Source organism: Equus caballus, chromosome 23 (assembly GCF_041296265.1).
Source record: "Equus caballus isolate H_3958 breed thoroughbred chromosome 23, TB-T2T, whole genome shotgun sequence".
In the NCBI taxonomy this organism is placed as follows: domain Eukaryota; kingdom Metazoa; phylum Chordata; class Mammalia; order Perissodactyla; family Equidae; genus Equus; species Equus caballus.
In genome coordinates, this window is record NC_091706.1 from 59064570 (window position 1) to 59082253 (window position 17684).

The 17684-nt window shown below is 38.4% G+C and overlaps 1 protein-coding gene across 6 annotated transcripts in view; it reads right to left on the reverse strand.

The window, feature by feature from the left end:
• LINGO2 (leucine rich repeat and Ig domain containing 2) overlaps nt 1-17684 on the reverse strand; it is a 1108249-nt gene that overhangs the window by 276337 nt on the left and 814228 nt on the right. The gene's annotated exons all lie outside the window — the stretch shown is intronic.

Genomic DNA, 17684 nt, shown 5'->3' on the forward strand with positions numbered 1-17684 from the left:
TCTCTATCATCAGTTATTAAGCAGCCCATAAATTCACGTGATGTTCTTGCAATTCAGCAACGTGGTCCTCTTGACCTAGACTCCTTCCCCCCTGCTCTGTATTTGTACAGAATAGTAAAAAATACTTAGGACTTCAAGGTTGATTAATCACAGAGGAGAAATTTATTTTTCCCTGTTGTTCCCAGTTTGCTTAGGCAATGTTTTAGTCAAATTACTACCTTTCTATACATGCACTTGAAAATGCCTTTTTTTCCCACGAAGAAATTAGTTTTAAATTATTTAGCATAATTTAGAAAGAATTCCTCATATTTAGAGGGACAAATACTTTCAGTGTCTGTCCTCTGCAGCCTAAAGGATTCCCAATGAAGACAAACATAACTCTGTAAATAAATAAAAAGTGAAAAATCAGGAATTTTTGATTTAACAAGGATTATTCTCCCTCAGAGACAACATCCAATTTGTAAATAGCATATGACAGAACAACCTCAAAATATTGCATTAAAGGCACTTGGAGGGAAAGTGCTTTAAATAGCTTCTATCATTTTTTTTTTTAAATTTGAATTGGAAATCTACCAAGAACCAGCCCTCTAGGAGATCGCAGTGGTTTCAGGTGGGCTAATGGGTAGACCAGGGAAAAGCCTTCCCACGGTACTACGAACCGTGAAGAAGAAAGAAAGGGACACATGGCTGTTCCCATTCTGATGCCTTAAGTGGGCGGGGGTGGGGGGGGGGAGGGCGGTTGGAGAGGAGAGAGAGGTCTCTAAGGAAGCCTGAAGCCTTCCTGCTCAGGGTGCCTTTCACCTAGCATCATCAACATGACCTTGGAGTTCATTAGAAAGCAGAATAACGGGCCTATCTCAGGCCTTCTGAATGAGAATCTGCATTGTAACACAATGCCCAGATGATTTCCATGCACTTTGAAGATTGAGAACCACCTTTCCAAAACACTCCATCACAGTCTGCTTGAGCACCTGTCAGGCGCAGCAAGGGCTGATGCCAGCTGAAAACAATCGCAGTCAAGTATGACTGTCCCTGCATCCTCACTTCTCCTTCTGTCCCCATGTCCCCAAGTAGCAAAGCATGGCCTACGAACTCTCTACTTGTGCCTTTGTCTCGCCCATCTCCCTTGTTTTTCCTTCTCCATGAAGATGCCAAGCTTACTGTTCCAGAGCATTGGTAGTTGCTACATCTCCCACATTGTCACATGGCTGTCTCCTTCTCAATAGTCAGGTTTTAACTGGAATGTCTCCTCCTTGGAGAGGTCTCCCTAACAACTCTCTTCTACATTTCCCTGAATTTACTTTCTTCATTGGATTTACAAACCCTGAAGATACTTTATTTGTATACTTTCTGTGAGAGAATGAGAACAGCCTTCCCCAATTGCCTCTCTTCCTTTTTTATCCCCTTTTTCCCTACTTCCTCTGCCCCTGAACCTTGACTAACCAGCAAACGGCAAGATTTATCAAAGCAACTTTCAAAACAACTGTTCTGACAGTTTTGTGGATGGTTTTACAACGATGACCCTGAGCAAGAGGCCCAATGACAAAAACAACCTCCAACCATTCCAACAGCAAGAATTACAGCAGCTGAAGATCAAAACTGCTACCTGAGCCAGACCACAGGACAGTACCCCTCTCTTCTTCTCACCCTGTAAAATTCCAACCCTACCTTGACTTCGAGAGTCACCTGCCTTCCACAGCAGGTGAATGAAGCCTTTAACCTCTTCATGAGTCACTTAAATTAGTTTCCTTTGACATCATTTATTATACACCTCCGTCCATTAGAATGTAACCTCTTATAGTCCTTATCATTAGGATCACTCCTTCTGGTCCCTCACCATCACTACAACTTAGAATGCCTGTCACATGGTAGGTACTCAATATTCGCAGGCTAACCTTTATTTTAAAAGGGAAACCAACTTGCTCCTAACACCAATATAATTGGTTCTTAACTATCATGTGAGCTGACCACACGTCCCCTTGCTCCTTAGAAAAGACTATTTCATACCCCCTAGTTATCTTGCTCTTGAATGCAACCCCAATAAATGAGGCTCTTCATGATCTTATTGGCACTGGTTTTATGCTCTTAATTACCACCTAATTCTGCCAGTGGAAAAAGCATAGTGGTCCTTTTGTATAGACAAATGAATCAGGACTAAAATTTACCACACTTGAAAAAGGAAGCCACAAAAACTATCCAGAATCTTTCATTCCGGGAAAATGGTCACTTAGTACTTTGGTAACCAAGCTCATAATAGTAAGCACCATTCCCCGAACTCCCAAATACCCCAGAGCCCAGGAAAGTCAGTGAAGGACTGCACAAGAGATTCTAAGCTACCAATCAGAGGAAGGAGGACCACGAATTGAATTCTGCCATATTGTGTTCATTTTGCTCAGCTCCCTACTATTTCATCTAATTAACTCCTCTATAAGAGGAGGTTAGGGCTATTACTTGAGTTTGGGTACCCAAGGGTCCCATTAGGTCCAGGGAAGGGGAGAAATACAAACCCCAACACAGGAACTTAATCCCCTAGCAGTAGCTGCACCTAAATTAGTGGTTCCTGGTATTGCTATTTAAAGAGTAAGCCCGATAGGAGCTCTGTGCTCTTCTGACACTACAATGTTTAGACTCATAAGCCTAGACACTGTGGTTAGAGCTAATGTCCTTAGCAAATGCACAAGGCACAGCTCTGATCTCCCTACCTAGAGACCAAGGAACAAAAGAGGAACTCCACTTTCCTCCAAACACAAAGCTCCACCTGATGGCAAACCGACTGAGCAGGGGTTGGACTTGAGCTGTGCAGAACAGTTAACAGGCCATTATGTCAATCCAGGAGCAGAGAAGATGGGGAGAATGGATATATTTGAAAGCTAAAATGGAGTTACAATTAATATTTACTGCAGATGATGGTATCTATGAACATATTTTTAGAATTCTTGTTATCATATTACTTCAGTCACCAAAGCATAAAAAATTAGTTCCAACCCTAAGTATCAAAATAATGTTTCCTAGACACTAATTATTTTCAATCTTTCCCTTCTTTGTTCCACCACTCTACCTTATGCAAATCTCCATGATATTACTCCACTTTTGAGAGTATATTTAAAAAAGTAACTTATGTCCATTTAGGAGGAAATTTTTTTCTTCTGGAAATTGGAAAATGCATGTCTAATGTTTGGGTTAAACTGATATCAAGATCTATTTGGTAGCACACTAATTTTTTCACTAAGTTCATAAATAACTTGGATAATTTACCCCATTTTAAAGTAGGAGAAAAGCATATCACGCATAATGCTATCTGACCTGTGCAAATAGAAGATTTTCTTTCATTTACCTCTTAGAATTGGATTTATCTGCCAATTATTTCAACCCTCCAAGACAAATTCACACACATTTTAGTAAAATGCAATTTCTTTCTGGTCTATTCTTGCTAAGTCAAACTGATTCAGTAAGATGAAGTGTCGTTAAACCAACTTTACAGAAAGCAGTCAGAAGTGGCAGCAGAGTGGCTTGCTCTATCATAGGTGCCTGCCTTTAACCACACCCAATGCAGTAGGGTGCTTTTTACAACCAACTCCAGGAACAAGATTTCCGATGACTACTGTTATCTTTCCTCAGGGTAGGTCATCACAACAGTAGTTTATGCCCTTGGTGATTCTCAAGTGTGTTCATAGTGGCTTTAATACGGTCCTTGAAACTAATTAAGTTAAGTGCTCACAGGTATTTTGATAGAAGGTTCCTCCTCATTCAGCAGTAGAGAAAGCCTTTATTGATTTCCTGTCAGTATGGGTATCTTCATCTCTAGCTTCAAGTCACGTCCATTTCCAGGCCAGAATGCTGGTCTTGTCTACCCGAAGTCCATTTTCTAAGTATACCAAGTCAAGCTTAATTGCTCCACCCTCATGATGGCCTTCTTTAATTTCAGTCTCATCTGTCTTCAACACTTCTTTTTTCTGACTCATCCTCCTTAGTAAAACCTATTTCCTTTGTCCCTTCTTATCTCCTTTAGCTCTTAAACTCTGCCTCTAGGTCAGTGAGGGCACAAGAATGTGTCTTTGGTTAAAGTACCAAGCACATTCTCTCCTACAGCATTAACATACCAAGGTGAACCACTCAATATATGTGATGTTGACAGATTCATTGCAAGGCGTGAAATAGGAAAAAAATGGAAAATTCAAGTACAGCGACTTCAAAAAATATCAGGTAAAGTGGATATCATTAAAAGAACTAATTCCAAGAAGTGAGAGATCAATCATTAATGTTTTTTCTATCTTTACGTAATATAGACTCACCATTATTTTATCCAAGGAAATAAAACAGAGTGGGAAAGATTCAAGGCAGAGTTGACCCTGTTGAGATCAGAGTGTTGAGTAGAGCAAGATTAGAAAAGGGTAGCAACATATTGTAATGGTGTGTGAAACTACACAAAGCTGGTCTTGAATCCTGGCTCACCTGTTACTGGGTCACATTGGGCAAGTTACCTAAACTCTCTGAGCCTTGATTTTGATTTATGGAGAATAAACATAATACTTCCTCACAGAGCTTTTGAAAATTAAAGATAAAATATGCAAAGTGCTTACTACATGCCTGTGGATCAAAGGGACTTTACTATCTGAGAAATCCTAAAATCTTGGTATCAGAAGCCTACTATTTTGGATTTTTGAGGTGATGTAGCTACAAGCTTCAATGTTGGCCCTGATATCCATTTCTATTCTGGTTGCTCACCATCCTCTCTTAATGTGCACAGAGCCACAGTCAGTCACAGACCACGATCACCGTCTCCCATACAGACCACAAACACTCCTTTGTCTGTGTTCATCTTCATTTTCTGTACCACCTCTCCCCAACTCCTTCACTTCTCCTTATTGATCTAGACCCAGTTCTTCCTGCTTTGTGAAGTTTTTCCAGATTGCACTGTTAACTCACCTTCCTCTAAATATCTATTATGTATGTACCCTGTGCCTTGCTGATACCCTCTGTTGAGTCTTGACCCAGGTATTTTGAAGTATCACCAAAGGGAGTCAACACGGACTCAAAAATATGCCTAACTACTACTACACTCTTCTGCTCCTCCTTCCCTCTTTGTCAGTAACACTGATATTTCAGGTAGGTACTGCTACCTCCACTAGGTATGGATGCCTCTGCATGACACCTGTGATGCTTTCACACACTACTTGGTCTGGTTAGCATATATTCTGGACAATATTCCTAAGGCAAAGTGGGAGACAATGCTTCCATTCCTTTTTGGTATCCTCTATTACGGGTTAAAAACTTTGTGCCCAGTATCTTATAGGTATAAGAGTAATATTTCATGAATATTAATATCTTACACAGTAATTTCAGTTCTACGTCACAGCTTTTTATTTCTGCCTAAAATTCCCAAATGGTGAAAAGAAATGCTATGTTAGGGACAAATTCAAGCAGCTCACCACATCACTCCTGCCCTCTGATGACTAAGACTTACTTATGGAATCACATTTGTCTACTGATTGTCTTTGTTTAGATTGTATTCTCCTAGGAGGTTCCTCCGCCCTTCAAACCCATCAACTCTGGCAGCTGCTCCCAAAGAACCTCAGGTATTTCCGGATATGAATCTCCTGAATGGACGTAGCTTAGGCATAATCTTAGAACACACAATATTCATATCATTTATGGTGTTCATTTTACTCAGTCATTTACTCCTTCTTTTTGTAATTTGGTCTTTTATGTGGTTTTGTCTTATCTCTGCATCTAGCTTGTAAATTCCTTCAGAACAATGAAGGGAGTATAACAAGCCCTGAGAAGCAAAGCACTATGTTAGAACATGGTAGACATTAATAAATGTTTTCTGAACGATTTTTTGAGGGAATGTTAAATGAAGCAATAAACAGAATTTCAAAGTTACTTGAAGATGTGGATGAAAGGAAAAGAATGGGCATCAGAAGATGATGTAAAAATAGTGTGCAGAAAGCTCTCCATTAATTCAGCAAACATTTATTGGGAGCCACTAGACGTTCAATACCTCATTAGGCTCTGGACTACAATGTAAATAAATTACACCAGTGCCCACAAGAAGCTCTCAGTCTAATAAAGGAGTTAAATATGTTCACAAGAACAGTTGATTGCTTTAATGACTATAACAAATATAAGCTTCGGGTAATATGAGAACACAAACATGCAAAGAAATACAAGAATGTTAGAAGGTTGTGAAATTAGGTTCTTACAAATAAACACCGGGAACTACTGATGAAATTATTAGATCACCTGAAGATCATCTTTGTGTGGTTTCCTTTATATAGCTACTTTCAAGTTTAGTTCCAATTAAGACAACATCCCTTTGCTCTTCTTCATTGTGGAGGGTTGAGAGTGGAGGTAAAACACTCAGAAAGTTGTTTAGATATCAGGGTGATCTGAAAGGTGGGTAATGCTTTGGGGGCAGGTCCTTATGCGTCCTGTAGTAAATGCTATATATGATGCTCTGGTCCATTTCACGAAGAGTGAAGAATGGGTCCTTCTTCCTGCCCAAGGCAAGCAATGGTCAGTGGTGAATGCAATGTGCCAGGCCAGTGCCCAGCTTTCTGTAATGACTTTTCTATCAGAAAACTGCAAAATACATGTTTCCCTAAAAGCCACTTGGTGAGTGCCTGATTCTTTTCTGGGATAGTCAGACCTTGAATTGACTCAGATTAGAATAGTAAAAGCCAGTGATGATTTTCTTAAATATAACAACGCTGGCACTTATTTCCTTTTTTCATAACAATAGTAACAGACACAGTATAATACTTATTATCTTTGTTTGCATTCATCCTTTTGAAGAATTTCATTCAAGTACAAAAACATCTCATCTGAGCAGCAAACTCTGAAAAGTAGCTGCCTTAATGTATTTTTAAATCCGGGGAGAGTTACTGAAAAAGAAGGTAAGGTGAATGGGGGCACATGGGCAGAACAGGGTAAACTTTACAAACAGCCAAAGCACACTATAAATGTCACTTTTTGCCAGTAGGAAGATAATTTTATTTTTAAAAATTAATAGATTAATAGAGAATGTAATTCAAAAGAACTGGCAAAGAATTTTACTTCCAATGTTCTAAATGTAATATTCAAATTTGCATTTTGAGTCTAATTGACTTCTAAAGTAAATAAGAGAGTGCATATCCTTTTCTTTTAACCATTAAAAACCTCTATTGACTGTTAAAAAATTTTGACTGTAATGAAATGTCACATGCATATTCATTCTTTCATCAATTTCTTAATTAACTTATTCATAAATACATATTAAGGGACTATTAGGTACCAGCCATTTTTTTTAAGTGAGTGAAGATTACTAGAATAGGAAAGAATCAGTGCCCAACCTTAAGATGTTTATAGCATGGTGAAAAAGAAAAGTACAGATGTAGACAGCAGCTAATACAGGGGGAAGTGACATCACAAGTTCACACTGTTACTAATAGAGACATCCTATCTGAAGGTAGATTGGGTAGATATTTATATTCAGTTCTATAGATCCGATATTAGTTGATTCTGATGTGACAGACTTGTTCCTAGACTTAAATTATGAATGTCTTCCTGGTATTTTCAAACCAGTTACTGGGTTCTACGTGTGGAAAATGCTTGGTTAAATCTGTCACCATTTCCAAACAGGAAATAAAACGCCTTGTGGAAAAGGCAAGCTGAATTTGCTATTGATTTTTCTAACCCAAACATTTGGGGGAACTTCAATGTCCATCACAGAATTCCATTTAAATCACGTCCTTGATTATATCTCACAAAGAACACCAGATAGAGAGGCCAGTCACAGACTCATCTAGGTGGACTATGATTAGACTCAGCAACTAGAGAGGTACTTAGTGCAATTACCTTCTGATTAATTAGGGACCACAGTTTGAAACAAAGTTATTTCCAAGATATGAATCTTTTAGTGGTAAATGCATCATATTGACTAGAATGAGTTATGGGACATAGCTTAGAAGGATGAGACAACTATAACTCATGGGTGAATCATGTGCAGAATTTAGGAAAAATGAGATCAAACTGTAATTTACCATCTCTTTCAGGACAGTTTTCTTTTTTTTTTGGAAGGTCTCCAAGTCATGTATCTTGGAAGGCTCTGGCTTGATTAAGAATTGAATTTGATGAAAGATCAGAGTGAGAAAACACTCTTTCTGCTGGTGAAGGATGTTTTTATTCTGCTGCAAACTCATGACAAAAATAAACATTATTTTTGAAATAAAAATTATTATAAGTTAACTTAGACATTGTACTATAATAACTGTACTCCCTTGGCTTATATAAGATCAGATTTGCTAAGTGAATTTGCACGAACCAAGTCCAGGAGATGTTTAGGAATAGAGTAAGAGACTTTCTATTAGGTACAGCATTGAGAATTACTGGAAGTTGGGACTGGGGCTAGGAAATTCTTTGATGCCTCTTGCAGTGTTTCAGATTTGCTAGCAAGGAGCTATAAAAACCTATGCACAATGATTTTAATTTTAGTTATTGCATATCCATAACAATATGCATCATTTTCAGTATCTACAGTCTAACTCCCAGTAACTAAAAGAACATACTCATTGGGACCTTAATTATTGCATATGGTTTGTTTTTTGTAATACTTGTGATTCTGTTTATTATACTTTCTTACTTGCATTGCAGAAGTAGGAAAATTATGTGGCAGGGAAGAATAATGTTGAAATCCAAGACCTTAGGACTACTTAAGTCATGGACTGATGGGAACAAACTTGTTCAGAGGCATATAACATTGTGAGGAGTTAGTTTTTAACTTTCTTTAAGGCTTTTTAGATTAGAGGTCTAGACAGACATGGCATATATGTGATGTTGATTATGGTTTAATCCAAGTAGGATATACTGGAGGAAATTTATTGAGCTTTAGAGCCAAGCTAAATTCCAGTAACATGGAATCATGAAAAGGTATTTAAACGCTTAAAACTTTTCCATCAGAATTAGTTTTCAACCTACTTTGAATTTCTCAGATAAATACCATCATTTTTATGAAATCACATTTTTGAGTCACATTTCAACACCATTTGCAATATTTCCAGTGCTGGAGATAGAATTTTTGTTTTCCTTCCTGATAATTTACATCATATTTGCCAGCCCACAACATTTTTACTAAACATTCTAGAACTTGCTGTTCTTTTCGACCATCCCATAACAGCATTTCAGCTAAGTAAAGACAAAGAGGAGAGTAGGCTTTGATTTCCAGTCATCAAAATTGATGAAGAATTATGTTACTTAGTCTTGATATAATTGAGAAGAAAAGGCATATGTTCATTTATACATGCCAGCTCTGTGAGATACAAACGTTCTGGGAAAACAAAGATGAATAAGAACTGGTCCCTGCGTTAGTGGACTCACATTCTAGTGAGAGAAGCAGTTGTGGTAGAAGTATTTTCAAGGGGTCAAGAAGGACAAATAAGAGTTAGTCAGGTATCCGTGGCAGAGGATGACCGACGTTGTGCAACAGCAATGAGGACAAATAAGATGCATGCTTAGGGAGTGTGAGCCTCAAGAGATAAGAAGAGGTTTGATCACGGAGAACTTTCCATGATACATCAAGACATAAGGGCTTTATCCTTAAGGTTCAGGAATGACATGTTGAGATTTGCTTTTAGCCATAGCTTTGAAAGGGTGGAGGATAAAACTGAAGACAAAATAACAAAGCGAATTCCTCCTCTTTTTGAGGCTCAGCTGTGACTTCACCTCCTTCATGAAGCTTCCCTGAAGCCTCCAGGCCACCACTTTTTCTTCCTCTAAATCTCTGTGGTTCTTGTCATCTACCCAGGTACCTGCCTGACACTTATGGTGCCGCCTGTCTCCTTTTCTGATAATGCTACATATCTGCTCTGCTTGTCATTGGCAACATAAACTCCCTGAGGGTAAGGTTAATATTTAAGACTAGAGATTGTCTTAAATCTGTGTGGAAGTGAAAGCAGACAGAAACGGAGACTGTTTCACATGGCCCAGCGCCCCTGCAGAAAAGACTCTCAGCTAATATTTCCTAATGATTGTGCTAATGGTGTAGCCTAACAGTCATTTGCTTGGGCTTAATAATTAGGCTGCATCTTGAACATGTAAAGCGTAGCTGGCGTATAGAATTTGACAACCAGCAGTCTGAAAGTGAGGTTACCCTCTGAAAGGTAATTCCCCAGTCAAAGGAACTCTCTCTAGGAGTTGCATTCAAGTTACAGTGTCTCTCTGGTTAACAGCCAGACAGGGAGGGAGGGAGAATAGTGTCCAGACTTTGCTTGAATGAAAAACAAAATTATAATCTTATTGATGATAATAACATATCTAGAGAAGGATATGTTACTGGAGATAATGGTCTCTTTTGATTGAAACAGAGAGAAGTCTAAAGAAAAACATGTTAGCATGTTCACATGTTGGGGAGGAGAGAAGAGAGGGGAGAGTATATGTGTATGGGTGTGGGGAAGAGGTGGGAGGAGGAGGATGAGGAAGAGGAAGAGAAAAAAGAAGGAAGGAGAAGAAAGAAGGAGGAAGAGGAGGAGAAGGGGGAGAGGGGAAAAAGAGAGGAAGAGAGCGAGAAGGAGAAAAGAGAATGAGAATGTGTCTGGCCATGGCCTTCATTCTTAACACTAGAGTTGTAATCTGTGGGAAAAGAGCTCAAAACCATTCACCTTCCTCTGATTACCAAGAATCCTCTAATTATTCAGGGAAGGAGTAGCCCATGTGGCAGGCAAACATAAGCTCGCTCTTTTTTTTATTTTTCTTATTTATTTCTTGGTGAGGAAGATTGGCCCTGAGCTAACCACTGTTAACAATCTTCCTCTTTTTTTCCTTTTTTTTTTCTTTTCTCTCAAAGCATGTAGTTGTATATCCTGGTTGTAAGTCATTCTAGTTCTATGTTGGATGTCTCCACAGCATGGCTTGATGAGCAGTGTGCAGGTCTGTGCCCAGGATCTGAACCACCAAACCCTGGGCTGCTGAAGCAGAGTGCACAAACTTAACCACTGGGCCATGGGGCTGGCCCCCAGCTCTTTCTTTTTGAGCCAGTCCTTATCATAAATTAACACACCAGCAGAAAGTATCTGGCTACAAAACCCTTTGTACACAGAATGTATACCTCCAGACCAGTGTTCCAGAGAACACATGTTGGAAAACAATCTGTTAAATTACTCTAGTGTTCTCTGTTAGGGGAAAGAATATTCTATATAGGCGAAAAACTATTATTCAAGTGATTTTCAATTTAGTCATGTATATAGATATACAACAATTTATGAGCATATAAATTTATATATAACATTTATACCAAATGTTATATATGAAGTTTGTACATAAATTTTCTTCTCTTTGTTGAAAAGGAGAAACCAGTTTGTTATTGACATTATCATCAGCAAACATCTGCTCAGAATCAGGGCCCATCATAACACTAGTAGTAATGAACAGGATCTCCATAAAAAGAAACACTCTGGTGTGTACCTCTTCACCTACTTTCAAATTCATGGAAAAGCAACATACGCATACGTGCAACAAGAAGGAAATTATACAATATTATAAAAATTTATTATACAATAGAGCAAATTTGCACACATGTATAACGGCATAGAGATTGGATTGTCAGTTCTAAGAACTGAAAAATAGCGTAATAATATAATGGAAACTTACAAGTTTTATAAAGAGGAGATCTTAGGAGAGAAACTCACCCTGACATATATTCACTGTGTGAGCCTGAAAAAATTATTAACCTTTCTAAGTCTCAGTTTCTTCACCTTGAATAAAGATTGTTTGTCTCCAGCAGTATCTTAATTTCATGCTAAATCTTATCCTCAGAATGAATAAATCCCTTCTAATGAAATGTTCCCTTTGCTTGTACCCTTCAGTCCAAAACCTCTTGCACATGTTTTGATCAAACTGTTAACCCCCAGTGTGACTCTGCTTGGCTTTGCTTTACCTCCACTTTACCCCCACAGTCCATCGCTTCAATGCTACTTCCCTAACCACAGCGCAGCCCTGAATTCCTTTTCTTTCCATCATCAGCTTCCTCTGCCCCTCACTGAGGGCACCTGCGGAGGGAAGTGAGCTGCTTTCCAGTCCTGGCTCATTGCATTTTCCCTCAGTCCAATTCTAGAAGGCCCTTTGCCAAAGCCTAGAATCCTTTTATTCACCTCTGGTGGATTCATTTTCCCCTCCCACTGCAGTTTTCCGGTCTACACTGTCTTCCCTCATTTCTCAGCTAATGATCTAGATTCTGTCTTTTACTGGAAAGACTGGGGCCACCCCAAACTAAGAGTCTACAAAGTACTGGCCAGAGATTCACAGGATTGTTTTGACTTATCCCCCTTCCTTTCCTAGTATGGTTTTAGATGGCATGTGGTGAGATTAATCATGCCAGTTAATTTTTAAGGTATTATTTTACCATGCTGAATGTAGTTTTAATTTTAAACTTTCATTCCGAAATTAATAACAGTCTTTCTTATAAAATACATGTAACAAAAAAAAGGTCAAAGGTATAATTATACATATTGCTTGATTACTGTCAGGGACTTCTAAAGATAGTCTCCATGAGCGTATACTAAAGTAGTATTTCCAAATTAGAGAATTACGTCAACAAAGGATGACCTGTGTGCTACTCTAAGATATATGTTAATGTTTCATTTAGTAGTTGTCTATGTGTTTTATTGATTCTAAACACTATAATTTGGTATGAACAACCATTCTGGTGATCTTTGGTTATAAAGCAAATGATATTTACCTCCATATCAAGGCACCCAGCAATATGATTATAATATAACCAATAATAGATTGTTAAACAGGGCATTCTTGGGGCCGGCCTGGTGGCATAGTGGTTAAGTTCATATGCTCCACTCCGGTGGCCCAGGGTTCACTGGTTCGGATCCTGGGTGTGGACCTACACACCGCTCGTCAAGCAATGCCCTGGCAGCATTCCACATACAAAATAGAGGAAGACTGGCACAGAGGTTAGCTCAGTGACAGTCTTCCTCACTACAAAAAAGATTAAAACCTGCGCATTATCTCAAAATCTCGACACTAACCATAACTCATAGACCCGTCATTCTCCTAAGAAGGAAGTTGCTGTAAATAGGTTAGACCAAGATCTCTTTAAAGAGCCTGAAGAAGAGAAATGCTTATGTAACAAAATAACAATAAACTACCACAACAACTGAGTGCTTATGAGGTGCCAGGCATTCTGCTAAGTACTCACATCTTATTTGCTTCTGGGAATCAAGAGTAAAATATTCTGACATTTGGCTGAAACAAATGGACTCCTAGGTAGAATTGCTACATACAGACTGTAAATAATAATAATAATATAATTAAAGCCTTATTTATAATGTGTCAGCTATTCTGCTGAGTGTTTCCTATCTATGATCGCACTTAATCATCTGTGATTGCACTTAATCCTCACAATTGCACCATGGGACCACTACTAATATCTTCACATTACCAATTGGGAATCAAAGCTCTGAGATGATAAAAAACTTGCCCAACACAGATGTTAGCTCGGGGCCAGTCTTCCTCAGCAAAAAGAGGAGGATTGGCTGCAGAAGTTAGCTCAGGGCTAATCTTCCTCAAAAGAAAACAAAATAACCTGCCCAATATCACATAGTTTGTAAGTGTCAGAGTTGGGACTCAAACCCAGGCCTTACTCAAAGCCAATACCTATAAATGTGGTAGTATATTTATAACCACAATTTGCTATAACCTGCCTCCTCTAAATAGTAGCTTGCTAGGATTGCAGCATTCCAGTGACTTCTGCCCAGAGAAGTCCACACCAAACAGCACGGAAAAAGCCAGACCCTTACTTCTCTCTCCTAAGCATTTGAGATCTATAAAAAATAAAAATTCAATACTTGTAACAGCTTGTGAAAGAGAACCATGCTTTATTTATAAAGGCAATGAGATATTTAATAAATGTTTTCCTTTCTTTGTTTTTCTTGCTCCTTTATTTTAGATTAAGCCTCCATACCTCTCTTTCATGGGTACTATTATATACCACTGTGTGATCTTAAAATATCTGTTACTTAATAAGAGCAGTATTGAAATGAGAGGATAAGACATCCGTGATTTAACAAGGGACAACAGGATCCAAATACCAATTGTCCCACTAACAAGAGAGAGAGATGTTTCCTACTTTTGAAAATACAAAAGTGGCAATTTTGATCTTAAGCGCAGGCTTCGTTCGATATTCATTCATTCATTCACTCATCAGATATGTTTATTGACTATATACCTGGCTTTGGAATTAAGGTCTTAGAGAAGAAAGACGAAGACCCGGGTCTCGAGAATCTTATATCTTAGTGAATCGTAAGTACATTTCCTTAACTATGCATATTTAGAAAGAAATTCTTGGATTTTTCCCTGACTGTAAGAGAACCTCTCTGAAAATAGATGATTCAATCATACAAAATGTCCTGAGTTTGGTGTACTACTCGGGAGCCTTATGACAATGGTAATTTTCAATAAAATAATTGGCGTGAAAGTGATGCTGTGAGTTAGGAGTTTCCTGTAGCCGAGGTCTTAACGCGCCCTGGTTCATTAGAGGATTGTGTCAGAGAAGGTTGGGCTGAAGTTCAGGTTCATTCATTTTGTCTTCTTCAGGCTCCCTTCCCTAGTCACTTTCCATAGCTTTAAAGTGTCCCCTATTATTTTGACCAAATGTGCATCGTGATGGAAAGGACGTGATACTTTCAGCGGAATTACTTAATTAGGTTTAAGTAAGCAGGATGTGCCAAGTAGGGTAGGTTTGCTTTCTAGCCATAAAAATGTGCCTGTGATGCAAGCTGCGTCCTGAGGAGTGAAACACAGTGATTGATGTGATGATAAAATGATGAAGGGAAGGATAAAGCCTGAGAGATAAAAGTCTCAATAGGGAAATAAAGTAAGCTAGCAGCTGCCCCCATCTTAATTGAAGCATAAATTTTAGGAACGGGATCTGAGGTTTAATTTCAAGCACATATTGGGAGAGAGTTGCGTGTGTGTATATGTGTGTGTGTGTGTGTGTGTGTATGCCTATGTACCTCTGTGTGTGATGAAAAGCGAGTTAAATTCTTTCCATCCTTTGTATGAAGAATTTTCAAACCATTTCTAAAAAAGGCAAAAGTTTCAAATATAGAAGTTTATTGATTATCACTGAGACACATTCATTTAACCAACATTTAACAGAGACTAACAGAATCAATGATGGACAGGAGCTGTTCTAGACGCTGGTGATGCAACAGACTAGAAACCATACAACAGTTCTGCACTCACGGAACTGCATTTTTAGTTTATCTTTTCTCTGCACATACCTTCCTTGTCCCCATCCCCACCTTATGCCAGAATCATTTTCTTACAGTATAGATTAGATTACATCACATTCATTCTTCTAACCACCATAGCTGTGCATGCAAAACCCTCCAGTCCAGCCCCTGCCTCTATGCCCATCCTCTTCTTTCATTCCTCCCTACACTCCAGTGTCAAGCTTTCCATTTTCCAAGCATAACATTTATTTCTACACCATGATGATTTTCCAGACTATGCCCTGAGTCTAGAATGTCTTCACGCCCATTTCCCATCAATGAAAATTCTCCCCACTTTTCAGCTGTGCAGCTGAAATGCCTCTTAAGCCTCAAAGACCTTCTAATACCCCTATCAGCTTTAACAGTCCTTCATCCTAGTTTCTGGAGAGTTTTGTTTCAAACATATCATTCACGTTTTCGTTCATTTGTCCTGGCCTGAGCTACGCACACGTCTGCTCTACTTTGTGAATATGAACTACGTGAGGACAGGGCAGGCAGGGTTGCTAATTTGTTTCTGGCCACATACTGCTTTACATGTAGCCGACATCCAAAAAATATTTGGAAAGAGCAAATAAACGTGTAGCCAAAAAGTATTTAAGATCATAGGAGACTTTTCATGATGGAATCAGGTACTTCACTAAGTTCTCAAGATTTTATTTTCCGAAGACCTCAGAATAAGAACAGTTGCACAGGGGAGAATGTCCATCGCTCTCTGCAGAGAGTAAGGGACACACTGCACACACAGGTCCTGCTTAAATGTTTTTCATGAATCACCCTGGAGACTGCATATCCCTTTACATGGAGCACGCTATCATCAGAAGTGTTTGCAAAATCTCACCTTTTATATGCTGTCTTTATAGCTTCACACTCCTTCTATGGACAAGCATACAGTAATGTAATCCTGAGCTAGGCAACCCTTTACTTCAAAAGTGCTTTAAGAAAGAGAAATTGCTTTTAAGCTAAGGAACAGTGCAAATTTTTACGGCTTTGTTATAAACTTCTGAGAAACAGAATTGGGAAGCCTTGACACTCTTTTAACTTTATGGAGAAGTTAACATGCACCACTATAAAAACGCAACTGCCAGTCTTACAACAAAGAACAAAAATGAATTTAGAACTAATATAAACTATAAAACTGTAATGTATAAATTTTCTGTTCATTTTTAAAGAGTTAACCTTTAACTGGGAAAATGAATGAATTCACTGTCAAATCTTTTCTATCCAGAGGGTCCTGCTAAATTGTATGTTTTTATACAGAACGGTGGAATGCACTGTCTCTGTAGATCCTAATCAACAGGATTCATTTCCAAAGACTGTGGAAAAAGACAAGAACCTATGTTTTTTTATAATACTTGGATCAAAAGTACTTGTTGTACATTTTTTCTGTGTTGGTGACTTACGCAGTCCAGAAAGATAAGGTATTCTAAAGAATAAAAATATTTATCTCACCAATAGAGGAGAGCTCTTCCTTTGGGATAAGATAAATAACTGCTAATAATTGCACTGTCACATGATTATTTACCTTCAAAAGAGATTTGTTTTTAGCCCTCCTCTTTTTGTCTTCCTTCGTCTTTCTAAGTCTGATGTTCTAACAGGCAACTCTATTTTGTTGAAAATATTGAAATAAACATAATCAGGATGAAGTCTGTTTTGGATTCAGAGATTAAGACTTAAAAGCTTAAGAATATGGAAGTTTATCATGAAGAATTCTTGCTATAATTATTTGCTAGATACTAATGCTACGAAGCATGGAACTAGGCTGAGCCTTATTCCACAAATGCATCCTGCATTTTGATGTTTCTTTTATTTACAGACTGGCAAAACTCTTCTAAATGCGGGTAACCCACCTTGCCACTTAACAGGACAAACAATTTTCCACTAACTCAGTTCATCAATTAAGGATTTCTACCATTATTTGGTGATCTATACTATTTCAAACAAATTTGAAATTTGTGACAATTTGTGTTTTGCACTCTCATGATATTATCTTTTTTCCTTTCTTTCTTTTTTTTTTTTTTTGAGGAAGATTAGCCCTGAGCTAACTGCTGCCAATCCTCCTTTTTTTGCTGAGGAAGGCTGGCCCTGAGCTAATTTCCAACCCTTCTTCCTCTACTTTTTTTTATATGTGGGACACCTACCACAGCATGGCTTTCCAAGCAGTGCCATGTCCGCACCCAAGATCCGAACCAGCAAACCCTGGGCCGCGAAAGCAGAACGTGCAAACTTAACCGCTGCGCCACCGGGCCGGCCCCTCATGATATTATCTTATAGACGAATAAGCCATTAGAGGATTGAGAAGGGAAATTTATTAAACTTTAGAGAATCAGTTATTTTCAAGCTTTTTAGAAGTTCTCATTTTTATATCCAAATCATTATCTTAAGATATAATTTATTGACTGAGTTCCATTTACTTTATTTTCAGAAAGT